The sequence below is a fragment of the Oryctolagus cuniculus genome, chromosome 3 (genome assembly GCF_051225735.1).
Source record: "Oryctolagus cuniculus isolate XC-2025 breed Fujian yellow rabbit chromosome 3, ASM5122573v1, whole genome shotgun sequence".
NCBI lineage: Eukaryota > Metazoa > Chordata > Mammalia > Lagomorpha > Leporidae > Oryctolagus > Oryctolagus cuniculus.
The window spans coordinates 16,485,153-16,506,632 of NC_142869.1; the positions used below are offsets into that span (position 1 = coordinate 16,485,153).

Consider the following 21,480-nt stretch of genomic DNA (forward strand, 5'->3'; position numbering starts at 1 on the left):
AACCCTTTTATTTCAGAAATTCCTGGGCCTCAAGAGTTCTGGTTTAACAATCTCTCTCCAAAGCACATCCAACTTTTTAAACTTCCACACAATCCCAAAGTAAATTATACGGTTAATATTTGTCAGTCAAAAAAAAAAAAAAAAAAAAGGCGGGGGGGAAGAGTTAAACAACCCCTTACCATGCTCCTTTTGAATCTCCTTTCCACAAAAGTAAAAATCACATATGATAATGGTCTACAGAAACAAAGGGTCCTAGATGAATGATTTAAATCATCGATATTGAAATGAGAAACTGGAGTCAAAAAAGCTAGACAGAACTATTTCCTTTCCAGACCAGCCTCCCAGAGCTGTAATGGAAAATATAACCAGCAACCCTTATTTGCTATCAGGAAGTTTCTTTAGAGGGGGACCCTAGCTCTGCTGAACATATTTGCTTCTCTGCTTCCCAAGGCTAAAAGCATAATAAAAAATACATATGGTTTTAAAATATTCACTGACTGTATACCCTGCTGTCCGTCTGCCAAAAAAACCACCCTCCACTGGAGGAAAGTTGTTTTAAAGTCTTTACACACAGTGAATTATGTTGTCTCAGTGTTATATAACAGAGTGGTTCTTCATTGACAAGAAGACAAAGTATTTTTCCTTTCTAAATCTCAAAATATTAACACAATGCTCCAACAACATTGAAGATTTCAACTCTGATCCTAAAACTGTTTTTGCTATATGATATTGCAATGATTCTAGGGCTGCAAAACAAAATCATTAACCTATGCAAATGCTTCTATAACACAACTAATAAAATGGTTAATTTCTGGACAGGAAAGTCCTTTCAGCCTACAACAATAATACACTATGAGACAATTTAGTTGTATTTCCATTTGGATTACAGAAGTTTCAATTTCTAAAAAGTTTTATGAAGAAATAATAATTTGGTATTTCTTTTTAAGAACACGACTAAGCTCATATTTATTCTAACCTCCAAAACTGAAATACTGGCTCTGAAGATATATACTGGATGAGACAGAGGGGGAAATGAGGGAGAGATACTGAATTTCTTTCCTATGAGTATATTTAAATTAAAAAGCAGTTCAAAAGAGCCAACTAACCTTTTTAAATTACTAGTTATCTACTGTAATTTTCAAATTTTTTCAGTCCTTTTACTTCAACAGTTGAAAGTATAGGATTCTTCATAATCTCCGTGAAATACAAAAGTGGTCCCATGACTTTCCAAAACCTACTGACAGAAACGTTGGAAAACTACTTTTATTCCATCTTCCTCTTCTAGTTAAAAATCAGCTCTGCCACCAGTTACTATGACTCGGTCGCTAAAAATCTAACTTTGCTCACCACTAATACTGATGGAATTCAACTGGATCAATTTAAAAACTGTATTCTACTGACATCTAGCTCTCCCAAAATAGATTTAGGAGTACTATCAGCCATAAAACAATGATGATATATAAGTAACCTGAAGGATTCTGTCTCCTAGTACAAAATACTTCCCCTTTTGGAAAAAACTCCCTTGCTTTAAAAAAAGTTCTTGGGCTGGCGCTGCAGCTCAATAGGCTAATTCTCTGCCTGTGGCGCCGGCACACCAGGTTCTAGTCCCGGTCGGGGCGCCAGATTCAGTCCCGGTTGCCCCTCTTCCAGGCCAGCTCTCTGCTGTGGCCAGGGAGCGCAGTGGAGGATGGCCCAAGTGCTTGGGCCCTGCACCCGCATGGGAGACCTGGCTTCGGATCAGCACGATGCGCCGGCCGCAGGGGCCATTGGAGGGTGAACCAACGCCAAAAAGGAAGATCTTTCTCTCTGTCTCTCTCTCTCTCTCACTGTCCACTCTGCCTGTCAAAAAAAAAAAAAAAGTTCTTGAACTATATTGAATATACTGTCTTAACAACATCAAAAAATACCTTTAACATACAGTCTAAAGACCTTATGGATGCTCCATGAAAATGTGCTGGTTTGATAGACTGAGCCAGCAAAGACGAAACAGACTCAGACCTGAATTAATTTTCCAATAAAGTAAGAGAACCAAATACTTCAAACCACCACCCCAGCCCTCCCATACGCGAGTACACACAAACACATACACAGGCACTGGGCAAAATCTGGTTTCATATTCATCCCAACCTCTTGCCATCTGTCTGCCCCAGAAAAGGGCAGACAGTACTTCCCTTAAATGTATGAGCCAAATGTATAGCCAAACATCTGAGTGGATTTTTTATAAACTGGAATGTCCCTTCCCTCCTTAAGAGTTGCCAGATTTAACAAATTTAAATTCAAATTTAACTGGGTGCCTTGTATTCCACAAGTATGGCAACCTTGTTCCCATCCCCAATTACCACAAAGTGCTATAATTAATTAGGGAGACCAGCCATCCTACTAGTTTGCTTGGAACTGCAGCATTTCTCCCAGGACACAGCACTTTCAATGCTAAACACCAAGGAAGTCCCCAGCAAACTGAGATAAGCAGGCTACTCTACAATGAAACATTTCATGGAATCAGCAAACTAAATGTAGCCTAGGTCTACTAATAGTTAAAATTTAATCTTTTTTGCTAAATAATTTTTGCATATTTTTCAGTATTTGTCCTCATCATCTAATGCACAAAATTAAATAATAAAACACGAAATGCAGTAGATACAAAGGGCTTTGAGAAAATGTAAAAGCACTACAAGAGCTACTTATTACAACAGAAGTGGGAGAGGTCACACAGCCAGGTTGGTCAGGGTAGGAAATGAGAAAAAGGAAAGTCCCCCTTAGAAGGTGCCAAATCCCAATGTATGTTTCTCCCCAAAAGTTGCCTTCAGCAAGACAGAAGTGCCCATCCCACCCTCTGAGTTTCTAGTTTTATCTTATGAATAGAAATAAGTTACCTATCCCACCCTACTTTGTTTTATCATAAGCAAGCCAGACAAGGCAAATGAGATCACAAATCAGTTCTTTTGATGGGTGTTGTCCCTGCCTTGTAACTGACTGTAAGCTGATTTTTTTTCCCCAAAATTGTGCTTAAAAACCATACCTGCCACTAGCCCCTTCAGGTTTTGCCTCTCTTGGTGCCCCCTTCCTGGCCACTTGGCCAGAAGGTCCCTGACTTCAATAAACATAGAAGTTCTTCTTCCATGTAAGACAAAGAACAGAGATCATCTCTTTGCTGCTACCACCGCTTCACCAGTAACAGGAGGATTGGGTACAAAGTTATTTCATGTAGCATTTCAAAGTAGACAGGTACTTATTTAGATACTTCATATGATCAACAGTTTTATTACTTGCAGGAGTAGTTTGGAGATAAATTATATATATATAGTGTTCAACAGACTCCCTATTTCTAGAAACACAGGAATAAGCTGAGTTAGATGCCAGCTTCCTATTCGACCACTGTATAACATGAAACAAGTCCCTTAACATTCTCAAGTCTCAAATTCAGTTGAAAAACTGAGATAACACAATCCATTTATACTGCTTTAAATTATGAGAAAAAAATATACATACAATACAAATATTCTATAACATCTAATACAAAATTATATGTGCCAATATTTTTCTTTAATCTTGATTATTATTTCTTAGACCTTGTTGATTTGGGGCAAAATTATGTCAGAGGCAAAAATCATGACTATGCTCCTGATGTCCTTCTGCCTCCTCCCTCAAGTGTCCTAAATGCCCTACATGAGGCAACAGAAATTGTCCTAAAGCAACAAAACTACTTCTCCATCCACCCCAAAGGTAATTATAATCATTTCTACAAATGCATTACCATTTAATAATTATTATTTAATATACTGTAAATTATAAATTTCACTTTAAATCTAAACTCTCTTGAAGCAGTCCAAGCTAGGAATTCGAAGTCTGGGGTTCCTATAACCCACTAGCCACTAAAAGCAGTCTGTAGCAGTTTTGTACCATGTTCTAATGTGTTTAGTCACTTCAAAGCACTCTTCATCTGGCCATATACATTCCTCAAAGAGATATGGGCAACGAAATGTCTAACATAAAATGAAGGCACACCAATGAGCAAAGTAGACTGCTTTTTCCACAATGCCTGCTTTGTTAAGAGATAGAAATCTGGGGTGTACACAGCAGAGGCCTAGAAGGACTTAGTCCATATTGTACAAGAATAATCACTGTAGAAATAAAGAAGGAAACAGGAAAGCTTCCTGTCTTCTTACACTCTCTTAACATTGACAGTTTTTAGCAATAGATACAATAAACATACTAAAATCACTCAAAAATGTAAAGAGTAGTAAATTCAAGTGATATGGACAAAGACATTGAAAAGACCTTCATGGCTGGCGCCACGGCTCACTAGGCTAATCCTCCGCCTGCGGCGCCGGCACACCAGGTTCTAGTCCCGGTCAGGGCACCGGATTCTGTCCCAGTTGCCCCTCTTCCAGGCCAGCTCTCTGCTGTGGCCCAGGAGTGCAGTGGAGGATGGCCCAAGTGCTTGGGCCCTGCACCCCATGGGAGACCAGGAGAAGTACCTGGCTCCTGCCAGATCAGCGCAGCGGCCATTGGAGGGTGAACCAACGGCAAAAAGGAAGACCTTTCTCTCTGTTTCTCTCTATCTACTCTGCCTGTTTAAAAAAAAAAAAAAAAAAAAAAAAAGGTCCAGAGCATCAGTTACTGCACAGTGTGGTAGATACAGTCCAGAATACTGCACAATAAAATAAAACATCAGATCAGCACCAGGTATGACATGTGGGTTACTACCTTGACAGGAATTAGGATGCCTAAGTTCTGTGCTAATAAAAAAAAAAAAAAAAAAAAAGACAATACCTTCAGAAGACGCATGTCAACAATAGTGTTTCTACTGGATAAAATGCTAATTGTTCATATGCACTCAAAGCATGTTACCAACATGGACTACTCCTTGTAACAGTCCTATCCAATTTTACTCTCACTTCTCAGGATAATACAAACCTTCAGGTCACTTGATCCTTACATTTTTAGCCCAAAATTTTTTAAAATCTATTTACTTCAGAAGCCACAGTAGGGGAAGAACGAAATTGTGCTGTATTTTATGCTCCATAACAACTGTGATTATCATGCTGAATTTTCTATGGGCTAATAAAAAAAATTAAAAAAATAAAAATAAAAAAAACGCTGCTGTTTCCTGACCTCAAATGACCTCAAAGCTACAATTTCTATTAAAATGTCCACTTAGAAATTTACAAAAAAAAAAAAAAAAAACACAAATTTTAAAGAGCTACTGAGTTTAAATTCTTTGCACAGATACTTAATGGAATTTAAACTAAAGAAAGGAGGGGAGACAGTATAACTGAACAGCATGGTTTAATGTCTCATTGATTTTGTACAGGATTAAAATAAGTACATAACTTTCATAGTAATTCTGTCATCACAAAATGGGAAGAATTTCTAATTTTTTCCTTTTGTCAATTTAACAATAATTGGTTTTAAAACATTTCAAGCTTAATGAAATAATTCATAATAAAAAATTAAATTTTTACCAGTTGACAATGGTAGGAGGTACTAGTGCCTTCAAAATAGCTGCCTTTGTGTCAATACCTGTCAAAACAAACAAATAAAGAGACAAATATTATTCATAATTTAGTTAATCAAAGCCAAATATCAACTTTGCTCAGGAAAAAGTGACTTCCTAACCTCTCATGAAGAAAATTTCTAGTGAGCTTTTCTGGAAACATTATAAATCTCACTAATAAATGACATCTTATTATGTAACATTTCTCCAAAAAAGGATAGTATATATGCTATTCCCCTACAGAATAGCCAAAATCCAAACACCAAACACTGGCAAGGATGTGGAGTAAAAGGAACTCTCAGTCATTGCTGGTGGGAATGCAAAATGAGACAGCTACTTTGGTGGACAGTTTCACAGTGTCATAAAAAACTAAACCTACACTTACCCTAGGAACCTAGCAATCACACTTCTTGATATTCACCTCAAAGAGTTAAAAACATGTTCATACAAAAACCTGGACATGGCTATTTATACCAGCTTTATTATTAATTGCCAAGAGTTGGAAGCACCCAAGATGTACCATGATAAGTGAATGGATGAACAAACTGTGCTTGAAAGAGCTATAAAGTCATAAAAAGACACGGAGGAATTATTTAAATATCTTAAATAAAATTCATGCATAGTTTGTTTCATACTAACATTCTTCACAAATTTTTTGAAGACTCATGATGCATGGATTTAAAAATTGTTCAGACCAAAATAAACTTACATCTCAATGTTCCACATTTTGAAGTTTAACGTTAGTTTAATCATAGTATTAACCGGAAATTCACAGAAGAAAATCCCTTATGTCCATATAACTATGAAAACACTATCATTTCCCTCATCTTTTTTTTTTTTTTTTTAAGTGAAAAGAAAATCACAATTGTTGGTAAGTAAACAGGAAACAGAACAGCTCTTGGCACTTTGGGGAAAGTATAGTCAGTCTGAATAACAATTTGACAGCATCTAGAAAAAGCTGGAAATGTAAATTGCTGTGATCCAGCAAATCTCTTTTGACTCTTGCACATGTGCATACTGATATTCCCCTGGTTTGTTTTGTTAATTAAACAGCCCAACATGACAGGTCCTAGTCCAATGTTAAGAATCTCCCCAACAAGTTCTTAATAAACCCATATAAGGCTCCAGACCTTATGCTTCTCATTTTGCAAATGAGCTCAAAAAGTTCCTAGTCCCAAGGTAAGGCCTGACAAAACAAATTGTTTTAACATGCAAAAACTGTTAGACAAACACACAGGCTGGTGCAGTGGCATAGCAGGTTAAGCCACTGCCTGCCGTGCCAGCATCCTAAATCCAGGCTGCTACACTTCCAATTCAGCTCCCTGCTAATGTGCCTGGGAAAAGCAGCAGAGGATGGCCCAAATCCTCGGGCCCCAACACACACAATGGAAACCTGGATGAAGCTCCTATCTCCTGGCTTCAGCCTGGCCCAGCCCCGGCTGCTAGAGCCACTTGGGAAGTGAACCAGTGGATGGAAGATCGATCGATCGATCGATCGATCGATCTCTCTCTCTCTCTCTCTCTCCCCCCCCTTCCCTCTCTCCCTCCCTCTGTAATTCTGACTTTGAAATAAATAAATAAATCTTACAGAAAGAAAAGGAAAAAGAAAGAGAGGAAGGAAGGAAAGAAGGAAAGAAAGGAAGAATGGAGGGAGAGAGGCAGGGAACGAAAACAGACAGGCAAATGCAGTCCTCTGTACAGCCAGGAAGTCACTACAAGCTGAGTTGATGGGTCTATTTTTGTCCAAGTAGATAACAACTGCAGGGAGTAACAACAGTATTTGCAAAAGTACAAAGATGTTACACAATGAAAGATAACTTTCAGAAAAGTCTAAGTACTTATAGCAAGCTGAACAAATGAGCTCCGGCGGCCATTTTGGCCACCTGGGGAGTGAACCAGGCGATGGAAGACCTCTCTCTGTCTCTACCTCTCTCTGTAAGTCTGTCTTTCAAATAAATAAAATAAATCTTTTAAAAAAAATTGTAATTTGGGAAAGGCTATGTGGTATAACAGGTTAAGCTACAACTTGAGCAGCCCACAACCCACAGAGTTTCTTGGGACTGAGTCACCTCTGCTTCCGATCCAGCTTCCGGCTAATGAGCACTCTGGGAAGCAGGTAATGACTCCATGTGGGAGATCAGGATGAAATTCCTGGCTCCTGGCTTCAGCCTGGTCCAGCCCTGGCTCTTGTGGGCACCTGAGCAGTGAATTAGCAAACAGAAGAATCTCAAGAGTCACTGTCTGTCTGTCTGTCTTTCTCTCTCTCTGTTTTTCTACCTTTCAAACAAATGAAAATAAACATTTGAAAAATTAGGAAAAAGTATAACTTGGGATGTTCCAGACAAATCAGGAATGTATGGTCACTCTTCCTATAAGGGAATGATAATCTACTGGCATCAGATATCTCAGGAATACAGGTAGCTATAAACATTTATAAGTTTTATGGAAAATTAATTTTAACCTCAAATTCTAGTCCCAACTAAATTTCCAATCAGTTGAAGCTGAATAAAGAAAGTTTCAGACATGCAACGACTCATTAAATTTACATTCCATAAATACCCTTTGCTAAGAAATTACATTAAAAAGTCCTCAACTGTGTGTACATAATCCTGTGATAAAAGTTTTAAAAGACAATTTTTAGGCCAAAATTAATCTAAAGTTTTGTAATCTGTTTTATAAGAGCTAGTACAATACTGACTCAAAAACCTGACATACCAAATAGAACAACCTCTCTAGTGAATATTAACAAAAAAAATTCTAAAATATCAGCACATCTAATCTAACAGAGGTAAAAATAATCTACCACAACCTAGCAAGACCTAGTGAGACCTAGCGTGATTTGTTTACTGTATAAATACAAAGATGTTTCACACTGTATAAATACAAAGATGTTCTCTACATTAACATGGTAAGTGGAAAGGGCAAGTTGTGATATGTATTTTTTTAAGAAAAGTCAATATCAACTTTTAACTTTAAAATATTTTCTAAGAAAAAACAAGCTTCTTTAACTTAAAAAAAAAAGTATATTTATTGGGGCCAGCGCTGTGGCGTAGCAAGTAAAGCCATTGCCCACAGTGCCAGCATCCCATATGGGCATCAGTTCGAGTCCCAGCTATTTTACTTCCAATCAGGCTCTCTGCTGTATGGCCTGGGAAAGCAGCAGCAGATGGTCCAAGCACTTGGGTCCCTGTACCCACATGGGAGACCTGGAGAAAGTCCTGGCTCCTGGCTTCAGATTGGCCCAGCTCCTGCCATTGCAGCCATCTCAGGAGTGAACCAGTAGATAGAAGACCTCTCTCTCTCTCTCTCTCTCTCTCTGCGTAACTCTGCCTTTCAAATAAATACAAAAATGAAAATTTATTTTAAAAAAGTATATTTATCAAAAAACAGCAGTAAACATCATACTGCACAGTGATTTCCATTACAACACAGAACAAGACAAGGAGGGCAAGTATGGCCATAAATATGGAACACTGGGCCTGCACCGCAGCTCACTAGGCTAATCCTCTGCCTTGCGGTGCCGGCACACGGGGTTCTAGTCCCGGTCGGGGCGCCGGATTCTGCCCCGGTTGCCCCTCTTCCAGGCCAGCTCTCTGCTGTGGCCCGGGAGTGCAGTGGAGGATGGCCCAAGTGCTTGGGCTCTGCACCCCATGGGAGACCAGGATAAGTACCTGGCTCCTGCCATCGGATCAGCGTGGTGCGCCGGCCGCGGCGGCCATTTGGGGGTGAACCAACGGCAAAGGAAGACCTTTCTCTCTGTCTCTCTCTCGCTGTCCACTCTGCCTGTCAAAAAAACTAACTAACTAACTAACTAACTAAATAAATAAATAAATAAGGAACACTGAGAAGGCTCTGGCCACATATCCAATGTGATAACCACTAACCAAAACTGCTACTGAGCACTTGATATGTGGCTACTGCAAAATGAAATGTATTCCAAATATAAAATACACACAAGATTCCAAAGACTCAGTATGAAAAAAGGAAAGCAAAATAGCTCATTAACGATTTTTATACTATGACAAACACAAACAGTATTTTGGAGTATACTGCATTAAATGAAAAACATCAGAAGTAATTTTCCCTGTTTGCTCTTATTGTAATATGCATACTAGAATTTTAAAATCAGATATATGACTGACATCTATGGCTTTCATTGCATTTCCTTTGAATAGTACTGCAATTCAGCCACTGTAATCACAAAACGGAATGAGTATGACAAATGCATGTTGTTTGCAGACAAATGGCTGTTGAAAAGAAAACTCAAAGAATCATTTGAAAAATATCCAATCAGTGGAATTCCCTAATATATCTAAATATGAAGTAAATAATAAAAAGTGATAGTTTTTCAAATACCATACAGAAAATAAAATGCAAAAAGATCTTAGTCACAATAGCAAAGCAACATTAAAATACCTCACATAATAATATATGTAAAATGCTATACTTAGGCACTAAAAAACCTGAATATTTGTTAAAATAGACTTGTTCCTTAGTGGAAAAGATAAACATAATTCTGCCAAAACTAAGCTATATCAAATGCAATTCCAAATCAAAGTCTTTGGGGGGGAGAGGATGGCATTGTGGCACAGCAGGTAAAGCTGCCACTTGCAACACCGGCATCTCAAATGGTAGCCGGTTCATGTCCTGTGTGCTCCACTTCCAATCCAGCTCCCCTGCTGATGGCCTGGGAAAAGCAGTGGATGATAGCTCAAATGCTTGGCATCCTGCCACCCACAAGGGAGACCCAGGTAAAGCTCCTGGCTCTTGGCTTCAGCATGGCCCAGCCCTGGCCACTGCAGCTATTTAGGGAGTGAACTAGCAGATGAAAAAAATCTCTCTCTCTCTCTGCCTCTGCCTCTCTATAACTCTTTCAAATAAATAAATCTTTTGTTTTGTATGGTTACTTAATATGTTAATTCTAAAATTTTTTGGAAGAAAAATTTGTAAGATTAGCTAATGAAACGCAAGAAAAGGGACATTTAATGTGTTACGTCTTATTAGATGGAAAATGAACACTAACTGCTCTGGTATAATATTTAAAAACCAAAAAAGGAAACTTTGACCACAGTACATTTCAGACCAGTGGGTAAAAAAGTATTCACTAAATTGCAAGAGTACGAAAGAAAAATCAGAATTGAAATAATGGTTTATTTATGTCCAGGACAGACAAGCCATCAACTAATAACCTTTCACAATTCCACATCCCAAAATTGGGATGCTATCAGTTTTTTTCCTGATTCTGAAACCATCTCCTGTGATGTCAGCCTTAGCTTGCATAGCCCATATGCCTGGCCTACTTCTGTTCTGGGGTAGGAAGCACTGGTTCTGTATGAACTACGTGATGCCACTTTACTCTCATCTCCACCCAGACGACTGCGGCAAATGTAGGGATCCACAGGCATCTAAGAGCCCATAACCAGTGAGGCCTATATCAAAATGATGTATGTGTTGATCCAATCATATTCTCCTCTCCAGAACTTTGAATCTGGGATATGGAATAGCACGGAGAAGCAGCAAAGAATACTGCCAAAGCAAATTCAGCCTTCAAAATGCAGTTAAAGCCTCATCATGAGGGTCAGTCCTCCTATGGACTCACATCAGAACTGAATCAGTCAGTCTGGGTGAGAGCCCTTCTTCCCCTCATGCTTAACACACAGAGGCATAAATGAACACAGAATGAGAAGTCCCAAGGGCTATCATTGTGGAGCAGTAAGTTAGGCTGCCACTTGACATGTCAGCATCCCATACGGGAGTGCTGGTTAAAGTCCCAGGTGCTCTACTTCTGATCCAGCATGTCTGCTAATGCAACTAAGAAGAAAGAAGGTTGCCCAGGTATTTGAGCCCCCGACACCCACATAAGAGAGCAAGATGGAGTTCCTGGCTATTGGCTTTGGCCTGGCTTAGCCCAGCTGTTCCAATCAACTGAGAAGTAAATTAGTTGATGGAAGATCTCTCTTGCTTGCTCTTGCTCTCCCATCCCTTCCCCACTCTGATGCTCTACCTTTCAAATAAATCTTTTAAAAAGAAAAAAAGAAATAAAAGAATCTCAAGTAGGCTGAGATACACAGAACACAGGAAATACTGGAGGGTTGGAGGGGGTATTGATAATGTTCCAGATAGAATGAGAATACTTTTTAAGTAAGGCATTTGGTCAAATTTGTTTTTTCATAATGGTGACTTGGGTCATCATATAGAAACAAAGCAGAAAGGATTCCAGGCATGTGGTTATTTCAATAGCCCAAAGGGTAAGAGCTAAGATAATTTAAGGCAGTAGATACAGAAGAAATAGAACCAACTGTAAAGACTTCACAGAAGTAAAATTAATAGCACTTGTCAGCTGGAATGCAGACGGCAAGGGCTTTGAAGATTAACATTTCTTATGTGGAGGAATAAAGAGATGGCCTGTGATAGATATAAGGGATACTGAAGGAAAAAAAAAAATACTTGTATGAGAGCACTGAATTAAAGGATGGAAGGAACTGAAGGATTAGATATGAATACAGTATTAGAAATACAGTGTTGGAGCTCCAGACACAGCCAATAGCAAGGTTTTAGTCTGATCTGATTGTATTCAAAGACCATGGAATCCTTGGGGAGCAGTATATTTAGTTGTATTTAGCTTATATTTAATTGTCCTTAATACATTAAGGACAATCACTAGAAGAGCCAGTAACACAGGTAAAGGAACCAAGAGCTAGTGCCCTAGAATCCAAAAGAAGGCAAAACGAAAGTTGATAAGGGCATCCTCAGGAGTTTCAAAAGCTATAGAAAGGGCCCAGTGCTGTGGTGTAGCAGGTAAAGCTGCCTCCTGCAACACCAGCTCCCATACGGGTGCTGGTTCAAGCCCCAGCTCCCTGCTAATGTGCCTGGGAAGGCAGTGGAAGATGGCCCAAGTACTTGGGCCCCTGTAACCACCTGGGAGACCTGGAAGAAGCGCCTGGCTCCTGTCTCTGGCCCTGCCCAGTCCTGACTGTTGTGGCCATTTGGGGAGTGAACCAGCAGATGGAAGACCCATATGGTATATGCTGGTACTGCAGGCAGAAGCTTAACCTACTAAGCCACAGTGCAGTGCTGGCCCCAATGAAATAAATCTTAAAAAAAACTACCAAAAGGGTGATAAGAGGTAAAGTAGTACACAGCCTGGCCTCAAACAATCTATCCTTTTCTTGCCTTTCTATCACACAATTTTTAAAACTATTTGTATATATTACTTAGCCAGCTAGCTATTCAAGTACATATTTATTGACAGTAACCCCATTCTTTCAACTCAGAGCACCACTAACAAGAAGTACATACTGGTCATTTTTGATGTGAGATTGCTGGCCTTCCAAAATTTTCCTGATATTATGCTTAAACCTTTCAACTCAATATAATAAATGCTTGCTCAGTGTCTCATGTCCATTTTTGCTCTAGGTGGCAAGGATGCAGACACTGATTTATTCAACAAATAGGAGTGTCTCCTAGATGTCAGACACTGGGGATACAGCAGTGAATAAAACACAATCATGCCTCCTCTCACAGAGTATTCCTTCTAGTGAAAGGTCAAACAAACCTACACTCTCTTAAAGAGATCAAAGGAAATATATGATATTTCTGACTTACCTAAAAAACAGAAAATACCATTATTCATACTTGTATTTGAAATTAATAATAAGAAACAAAAACTGGAATCACCTATCGCTAATATGCCTGTCCTCTGGCATCACATAATATAAATAAACCTTATTAACACAAACACGCATACAGTCAGCTCCTAATTATCTGTGGGCAAATTATCCAGGCATCAAGGACAATTCTCTAATAGTGATTCATGTTTCTGGGTGGTATTCCATCCAATTTTGACCATGTAATTCTCTAACACTTGATGTGACAATATGTAATGTGAGAATATATCTAGTGTGACAGTAAGTAGTTTAAGACTTTCATAAAGTAACTGAAATCATTACTATGTCCACCACTTTGCAAATGAATTTACAGAAACTAACTCCCTAAATTCAATACCCTTCAATTCATTTCCAGAGCCAACAAACTCAGCACTTTTACCCACCCCAAACTCCACTCATCTCTAGAGTTGCCCCAAACTAATAAGCATGGGCTGACCTTTTATCCACTAGGTCATGACCTCTAAACCAAGGATCACAACAGCACCCTTTGAAAAAAAAAATTGCCATTCCAAGTGTGTACTTTTAATATTATGTCCTTGCATACTATAAACATTATAAATCATGTATATAAAATATATGAACTGTTTTTAAACAAGAGAATTTCCACCAGTTTCTTCCAGCGCCAGCAACTGATTGCATGTACATGCCAGAGCATCATGTCCCCTGCAAGGCAGGCATCATCCCTATTTTAAAGAAACAGAATTATAAAACGTGGTCCCCATGCTCAAGCTCTTCCTTACTCCTGTCTACCACTCTAGTCTCTTCAGTAATACGTGAGGTGCTCTGATCTCCCTTCCTCTCTGACCTCCTACCTTACGCCAGTCAGTACCCCCACAATACCCACTTTAAGATAGTGTCAGGACGGCGCCGCGGCTCACTAGGCTAATCCTCCGCCTAGCGGCGCCGGCACACCGGGTTCTAGTCCCGGTCGGGGCGCCGGATTCTGTCCCGGTTGCCCCTCTTCCAGGCCAGCCCTCTGCTGTGGTCAGGGAGTGCAGTGGAGGATGGCCCAGGTGCTTGGGCCCTGCACCAGCATGGGAGACCAGGAAAAGCACCTGGCTCCTGGCTCCTGCCATCGGATCAGCGCGGTGCGCCGGCCGCAGCGCGCCAGCCGCGGCGGCCATTGGAGGGTGAACCAACGGCAAAGGAAGACCTTTCTCTCTGTTTCTCTCTCTCACTGTCCACTCTGCCTGTCAAAAAAAAAAAAAAAAAAAAAAGATACTGTCAGATAGGAGGCCGGCGCTTTGGTGTAGCAGGTAAAGCTGCCGCCTGCAGTGCTCACATCCTATATGGGCACTAATTCTAGTCCTGGCTGCTCCACTTCCAATCCAGCTCTCTGCTATGGCCTGGGAGAGCAGTAGAAGATAGCCCAAGTGCTTGGGCCCCTGAACCTGCATGGGAGTCCTGGAAGAAGCTCCTGGATCCTGGCTTCACATCAGCCCAATTCCAGCTGTTGCAGCCATTTGGGGAAGTGAACAAGCAGATGGAAGCGCGTGTTCTCTTTCTCTAACTCTGCCCTTTTTTTTTTTTTTAAGATTTATTTATTTATTTGAAAGAGTTACACAGAGAGAGAAGGAGAGGCAGAGAGAGAGAGAGAGAGAGAGATCTTGCATCCACTGGTCCATTCCCCAATCGACCCCAACAGCCAGGGCTGGGCTGATCCGAAGCCAGGAGCTAAGGGCTTCTGGGTGTCCCACACGGGTGCAGGGGCCCAAGGACTCAGGCCATCTTGTACTGCTTTCCCAGGCCATAGCAGAGAGCTGGATCAGAAGTGGAGCAGTCGGGACTCAAATAAGTGCCCATAGGGGAAGCCGGCACTGCAGGCAGCAGCTTTATCTGCTACGCCACAGTGCCAGCCCTGTCTGGCTTTCAAATAAATTAAAAGAAAAATATGAGAAATGAGGAAAAGGAGATCAAACATTAAATATACACAATATAACTTTTGTTAACACACACAAATAGGTGCCAAAACTAAAAGTGCCCAAATTTACAACTGGAATGTAGGATTAGCTGGGATTTTTATTTTCTTCTTTATGCTTTCATGTATTTTCCAAATTTTCTCTTTGAACATATATTGTTATACTTAAGAAAAACTTTAAGCAAATATTCAAATGCATTAAAATGTCTACAAATATATGCAAACAATACTAAAATACCTGAAATAGTAGGCCAGTTTATTTTTAAACAAGAAACTTTCAGAATAGACATTACTTAAAATCTTTTCGTTCAAAACACATAACAACAGAATCATAAAATATTATCTCATCTAACAGAAGTTTTTTTCATTGGCCCTAACTAAATATGCATCCATATCAAAACCAACACAATAAATTATAATTAGGTAAGTTGTTGTGTTACAGATGCTTTAATACTGCTAAAGATCATTTTTTGCTTATTTCTTATTTTTTTTTTACAATTTTTTTAATTTATTTGACAGATAGACAGTCAGAGAGAGACAGAGAAAGGTCTTCCTTCCGTTGGTTCACTCCCCAAATGGCCTCTACGGCCGGAGCTACGCCAATCCAAAGTCAGGAGCCAGGTGCTTCTTCCTGGTCTCCCACGCGGGTGCAGGCACCCAAGCACTTGGGCCATCCTCCACTGCCTTCCCAGGCCACAGCACAGAGCTGGACTGGAAGAGGAGCAGCTAGGACTAGAACCAATGCCTATATGGGATGCTGGCGCCACAGGCGGAGGATTAACCAAGTGAGCCACAGCAGCGGCCCCATTTTTTGCTTATTTCTAACACTCTTAATAATACAACTCAAACTACAAAAGGGAAAAAGTAAGCTGCTTCCACATTTTGTGGTAATAAATTTAGACTTCTTTTTGTAGTAACTGAGGGACCAAACCAGCCTATTGACTGGATATAGGTATTGCTAGCTACTTGGCACAGCTGAACCTCCAAATTCCCTAATCTTCCCTCCCTACTCTCAACAGATGGCTTTTAAGAGACCAAAAGGCTCCATTTTACCTTCTGTCTTATGCATGCTGTGGGCCCTCAAATGAGTCGGATTTACTCTCAGATTATCTAACTCATGACCCTCTAGCCTTCATGTAGATTTTCCCCAGTGCTAAGTTTCCATCCCACATTCAGAATGCTTTAAGACTATGCCTACAAAGCTGCCTATTCACCCCACCTCATCCCCCATGACTTGGTTCAGTTCAGTGGCACTTCCTCAGAGAAGCATCCCAGGGAAGCCTATGTTACCACTCTCTCAGTACCCTATTTTGTCTTCACAGCATCTAATGCAGTTGTAATTAAACGATTTGTGAGAGTGCTTACTGTCCACTTTCCTACTCCATGCACCAGGGAAGGGACACATCTGTCTTATTCATCTCTCTATTCTCAAGGTCCACCAACAGTCTTCAGTGGGAGCTCATCAATTGCATGGATGGTTTGTAGATGTTAACAATAATTATTTGGGGCTGGAGCTGTGGCGCAGCAGGTTAAAGCCCCAGCCTGCAGCACTGACATCCCACGTGGGCACCAGTTCAAGTTCTGGCTGCTCCATTTCCAATCTAGCTCCCTACTAAAGTGCCTGGGAAAGCAGAAGACGGCCCAAGCATCCATGTGGGAGACCCAAAAGAAGCTCATGGCTTTGGCTTGGCTCAGCCCCAGTTGTTGTGGCAATTTGGGGATTGAACCAGCAGATAGAAGACCTCTCTCTCTTTCTCTCTCTGTAACTCTGCCTTTCAAATAAATAAAAATAATCCTTAAAAAAAAAAATTATGTAGGGGCCGGCAGTGCCAGCATCCCAGATGTGCACTGCTTCCAGTCCCAGCTGCTCCACTTCTGACCCAGCTCCCTGTTAATGCACCTGGAAAGCAGTGGAGTTCAGTCCAAGTGCTTGCACCCCTGCACTCACATAGTAGACCCAGAAGTTCCTAGATCCTGGTTTCAGTCTGGCTTAGTTCCAGCTATTGTGACCCTCTAGGGAGAAAACCAACAGAAGATCCTCTCTGTCTCTCCCACTCTCTCTCTCTGTAACTCTGCCTTTCAAATAAAATAAAATAAATCTTGTAATAATGATTTAACTAAAAAATCTTCCTATGATGTTTAAATTTACTGTCTATAAAAATTATATAACCTTCTTAGTACTATTATCTACTTTATAAACTTAGGCACACCGGTAGTTATAAATTTTGAATCCCTCCTGTTAAATAAACATTTGCGTTACTTAAGATTTTTCCATGAAATCATACTTTCTATAGTGAATATTATAGTCACCAGAAACAAACAGGGAAAATGTCATAATAGTAGCAGCATCACTTTTTTGGCAGTGACTCAAGCTGCACAAGTAAAATCAGAGAAGTGAAAAGGGAACATTCTATATCTGTGACCTCAAATAAACAAGATGCTGGTGATTTGAAAATCTATTCAAGAGGCCAGCATTGTGGCAGAACAGGTTAAGCCACTGCCTGCTTCACTAGCATCCTACATGGGCGCTGGTTCGAGTCCCAGCTGCTCCACTTCTGATCTAGTTCCTGGGAAATAGTAGAGGACAGTCCAAGAGCTTGAGCCCCTGCCACACACGTGGGAAACCTGGATGTAGTTCCTGGTTCTTGGCTTTGGCTGGCCCACCCCTGGCTGTTGCAGTCATTTGGGGAACAAACCAGCAGATGAAAGATCTCTCCCTGTTTCTCACTCTCTCTGTAACTCTGCCTTTCAAATAAATAAATAAAAAGACATCTAAGAAAAGAATTATGGCACAGGTAACAAAAATACTGAGGCAAGTATGGGCGCCAGTTTGAGTCCCAGCTGCTCCACTTCCTATCCAGTTCTCTGCTATGGCCTGGGAAAGCAGTACAAGATGGCCCTTGGGTCCCTATACCTGTGTAGGAAGACCCAGAGGAGGCTCTTGGCTCCTGGCTTTGGATCAGCACAGCTCTGGCCACTGTGGCCAATTGGGAAGTGAACCAACAGATAAAACCGCTCGCACTCTCTCTGCCTCTCTTTCTCTCTCTGTATAACTCCAACTTTCAAATAAATAAATAAATCTTAAAAAAAAAAAAAAAGTTAGCCTGCTACTGATTTATTGAATTTCAAGTCCCACCTACAGTTTCCTTTTCAGGGACAAACCAAAAGATTTCATGGGCCTTATACAGTCTACCAGCCAGATGTTCCTCAGCCCTGCTTTAATTCATCCAACAATTACTTTCTGAACTGAATCAATCAATCAAGAAGTTAATGCAAGGTTTTCATTGTTTTTGTCCTCTAAGTCTGTTCCTTGCTGCCCCATGGGATGTGATTTATCCCTGCAGCTTCTTTGGTCCGCCTAAATAGTTGATGGCTCAATTTTATATGTCAATTTGCTCTTTCAAATTCCACTGCCCTTGGACTCAATTTGAATACCTTCCTCAAACTCAACCCTTTCTTCAAATCCAACATAGGTCTCCTTTTGAGCAGGACCAAATCCAACCTCTCAGTCCTCTGGTATTGCTCATATTAGATTTACCACATCTTGTTCTGTACCTTCATACAGTCTGGAAGCTCTTTTCCTTCAGGAATTAATACCTCCTAGACCTCTATAAATGACATATACTTTTATTCATGTAATGGATTCCTGAACATGCTGGATTCAGAGCACTGTGCTGTTTACCAAAAAAACCACTTCTGAAGGACAAAGGAGGAAGAAGAAACATAGAATGGAGAAGAGGGAAAACAGAATAAAAGGCAACTAAGAGACAACAGAGGGACCAGCGCCGTGGCGAAGCAGATAAAGCCATCACCTGCTTCTGGGTCTTTTGGCTAAGATCAAGTGAAGCCATCACCTGCAGTGCTGGCATCCCACTGAGTGCCAGTCCAAGTCTCAGCTGCTAAAGTTCCAATCAGCTCCCTGCTAATGTGTCTGGGAAAGCAGCAGAGGATGGCCCAGATGCTTGGGCTCCTGCACCCATGTGGGAGAACTGGAAGACACCCCTGGCTCCTGGCTTCAGCATGGCCCGCCCTGGCCATTGCAGCCATTTGGGGAGTAAACCAGTTGATGGAAGATTCTCTCTCTCCTCTCTCCTCTCTCTCCCCCTCCCTCTCCCCACCGCCTTGGCCGCCCTGTAGCTTTGCCTTTAAAATAAACAAATAAATCTTAAAAAAAAAAAAAAAGAGAGAGAGAGAGAGAGAGAAAAAGAGAGAGGTATCAGAGGCAGAGATGGAGGAAGTAACTAACATAAGGAGTCAGCAATGTGCCCTGAACTACCTACGGTCTCCCTCACCTCTCACAATATAGCCCTTTAAAATCTTCACGTTATAGAAATTGAAATGGAAAGCTGAGAAAGGGTAAATAACTAGTTCAAATTTATATATCAAGTTTTACACACATGTGTGGCAATGGTTCCTTCTCCACTCAACAAAACAAGGTTGATAGGGTCAGTGCTGTAGCACAGCAGGTAAAGCCACTGCCTGCAGTGCTGGCATCCCATATGCTCCACTTCTGATCCAGCTCTCTGCTGTGGCCTGGGAAAGCAGTGCAAGGGAGACCTGAAGAAGCTCCTGGCTCCTAGCTTTGGATGGAGCCCAGCTCCAGCCTTTGCGGCCATTTGGGGAGTGAACCACACAGGATGGAAAACTCTTCTCTCTGCTTTTGCCTCTCTGTAACTATGTCTTTCAAATAAATAAACAAATCTTAAGAAAAAGAAAAAAACTTTGATAATATACGATAATACAAAGGGGTTCAAAAAGTTTATAGAAAACTTAAATTAAAAGGTATATTCTCCATGAACTTTTTAAAGCTCCCTCTATTTAGAAATGCTACCTGAATCATTATCAAGATCATAGGATGGAAGGTACTTAAAAATCACAAGAGTAAACGCTTGCTATTTATATAAATGAAAGTACACCATGTCAACCTTTTTCAATGAGTTGTACATGTAATTATAAGAAATAAAAGCAAAAGATAAACCCTAAATTACTGATGTTGATATAAAAAATATAGTTAATGATGTCCCACAATTTATAGTTTTCTACTGTTTATAAGCTCCCTGTTCCCAACCTCCATTAACAAGAGGTTATGTATGATACACTCAACATGTCCTTGAGGTATATTTCTCTATGTGAAGATAACGCTTCTTTAAAAAGACAGCAATAATACAAAGTGAGTGAGACTTAGAAAATATTGCACACTGTAAAAATAAATAAAAATAGTTCATATTTATTTAAGTGCTGACTATACAACTACTTATATAAATACAACAATCTTCACGTACATTCTATTATCATCTCTATTTTCAGATGAAGAAACTGCAGCACCGTAGTTAAATAAACTGCCCAAGGTCACAGAGCTAATAAGAGATAGACCCAAGATTCCAATTCAAGCCATCTTAACTCCAAGCATGGCTCCTTTACATACACACACACACACACACACACACGCACGCAGCAATGGCGAAAGATATAATCATAGAGGAAAATTTTTAAAAGGAAACAAGCACATAAATACAGAAATGAGTAAAACAAAAAAACATTAACAAAGAAAAACTGCCTGAGAGAAAGGGTACATATGAATTACCCTTAGTCAGTTATGGAACTAAAAGTAAAATAATATTAGATCCTTATAAAATTCCTACTTTAAAAAAAGTAAAATATGATTAAAGGCCGTCGCCGCGGCTCACTAGGCTAATCCTCCACCTTGCGGCGCCGGCACACCGGGTTCTAGTCCCGGTCGGGGCGCCGGATTCTGTCCCGGTTGCCCCTCTTCCAGGCCAGCTCTCTGCTGTGGCCAGGGAGTGCAGTGGAGGATGGCCCAAGTGCTTGGGCCCTGCACCCCATGGGAGACCAGGAGAAGCACCTGGCTCCTGCCTTTGGATCAGCGCGGTGTGCCGGCCGCAGCACGCCAGCAGCGGCGGCCATTGGAGGGTGAACCAACAGCAAAAGGAAGACCTTTCTCTCTGTCTGTCTCTCTCACTGTCCACTCTGCCTGTCAAAAAAAAAAAAAAAAAGTAAAATATGATTAAAATAAATGTCATTAAAAAAGCCTTAAGGAAAAATGTTCATTGTAGTTTTGTGCTATAAGGTACCTTGACTCAAACAATGAAAAGACTAGAGCAAAGCCAATGTAAAAATGTAAAGAAAAAAAAGCATAGGGAAACTATAGTATCAAAAATGGAATTAGGAAAAGACTCATATTCAATAATAGAGTAATAGTACTTGTAATCATACCTCCCCACAGATATGGAAACAACCTAAACTCTACCAACAAAAAGGAAATAAATAAGGTATACCCAGCCTAAAAAGGAATACATTTTCCACAGTAAAACTGAATGAACTAAATTAGGTTCGCTTATTGATAGAACTCAAAGGATGAAGCCACACAGATACTGCAT

General features: G+C 40.4%; 1 protein-coding gene across 4 annotated transcripts in view; it reads right to left on the bottom strand.

Annotated features, from left to right (window-relative positions):
* The window catches only part of ACSL3 (acyl-CoA synthetase long chain family member 3), an 84,775-nt gene that overhangs the window by 55,522 nt on the left and 7,773 nt on the right, over nt 1–21,480 (bottom strand). For 2 of the 4 annotated variants that reach the window (XM_008259234.5, XM_089328968.1), the window contains exon 2: nt 5,466–5,523. The exons of 1 other annotated variant lie outside the window; for it this stretch is intronic. The gene's annotated coding sequence lies outside the window, so the exon portion shown is untranslated. Of the gene's footprint in view, nt 1–1,106; nt 1,653–5,465; nt 5,524–21,480 lie in introns of those variants that run through there. One more of the 4 variants, XM_002712500.6, reaches the window with a different exon arrangement.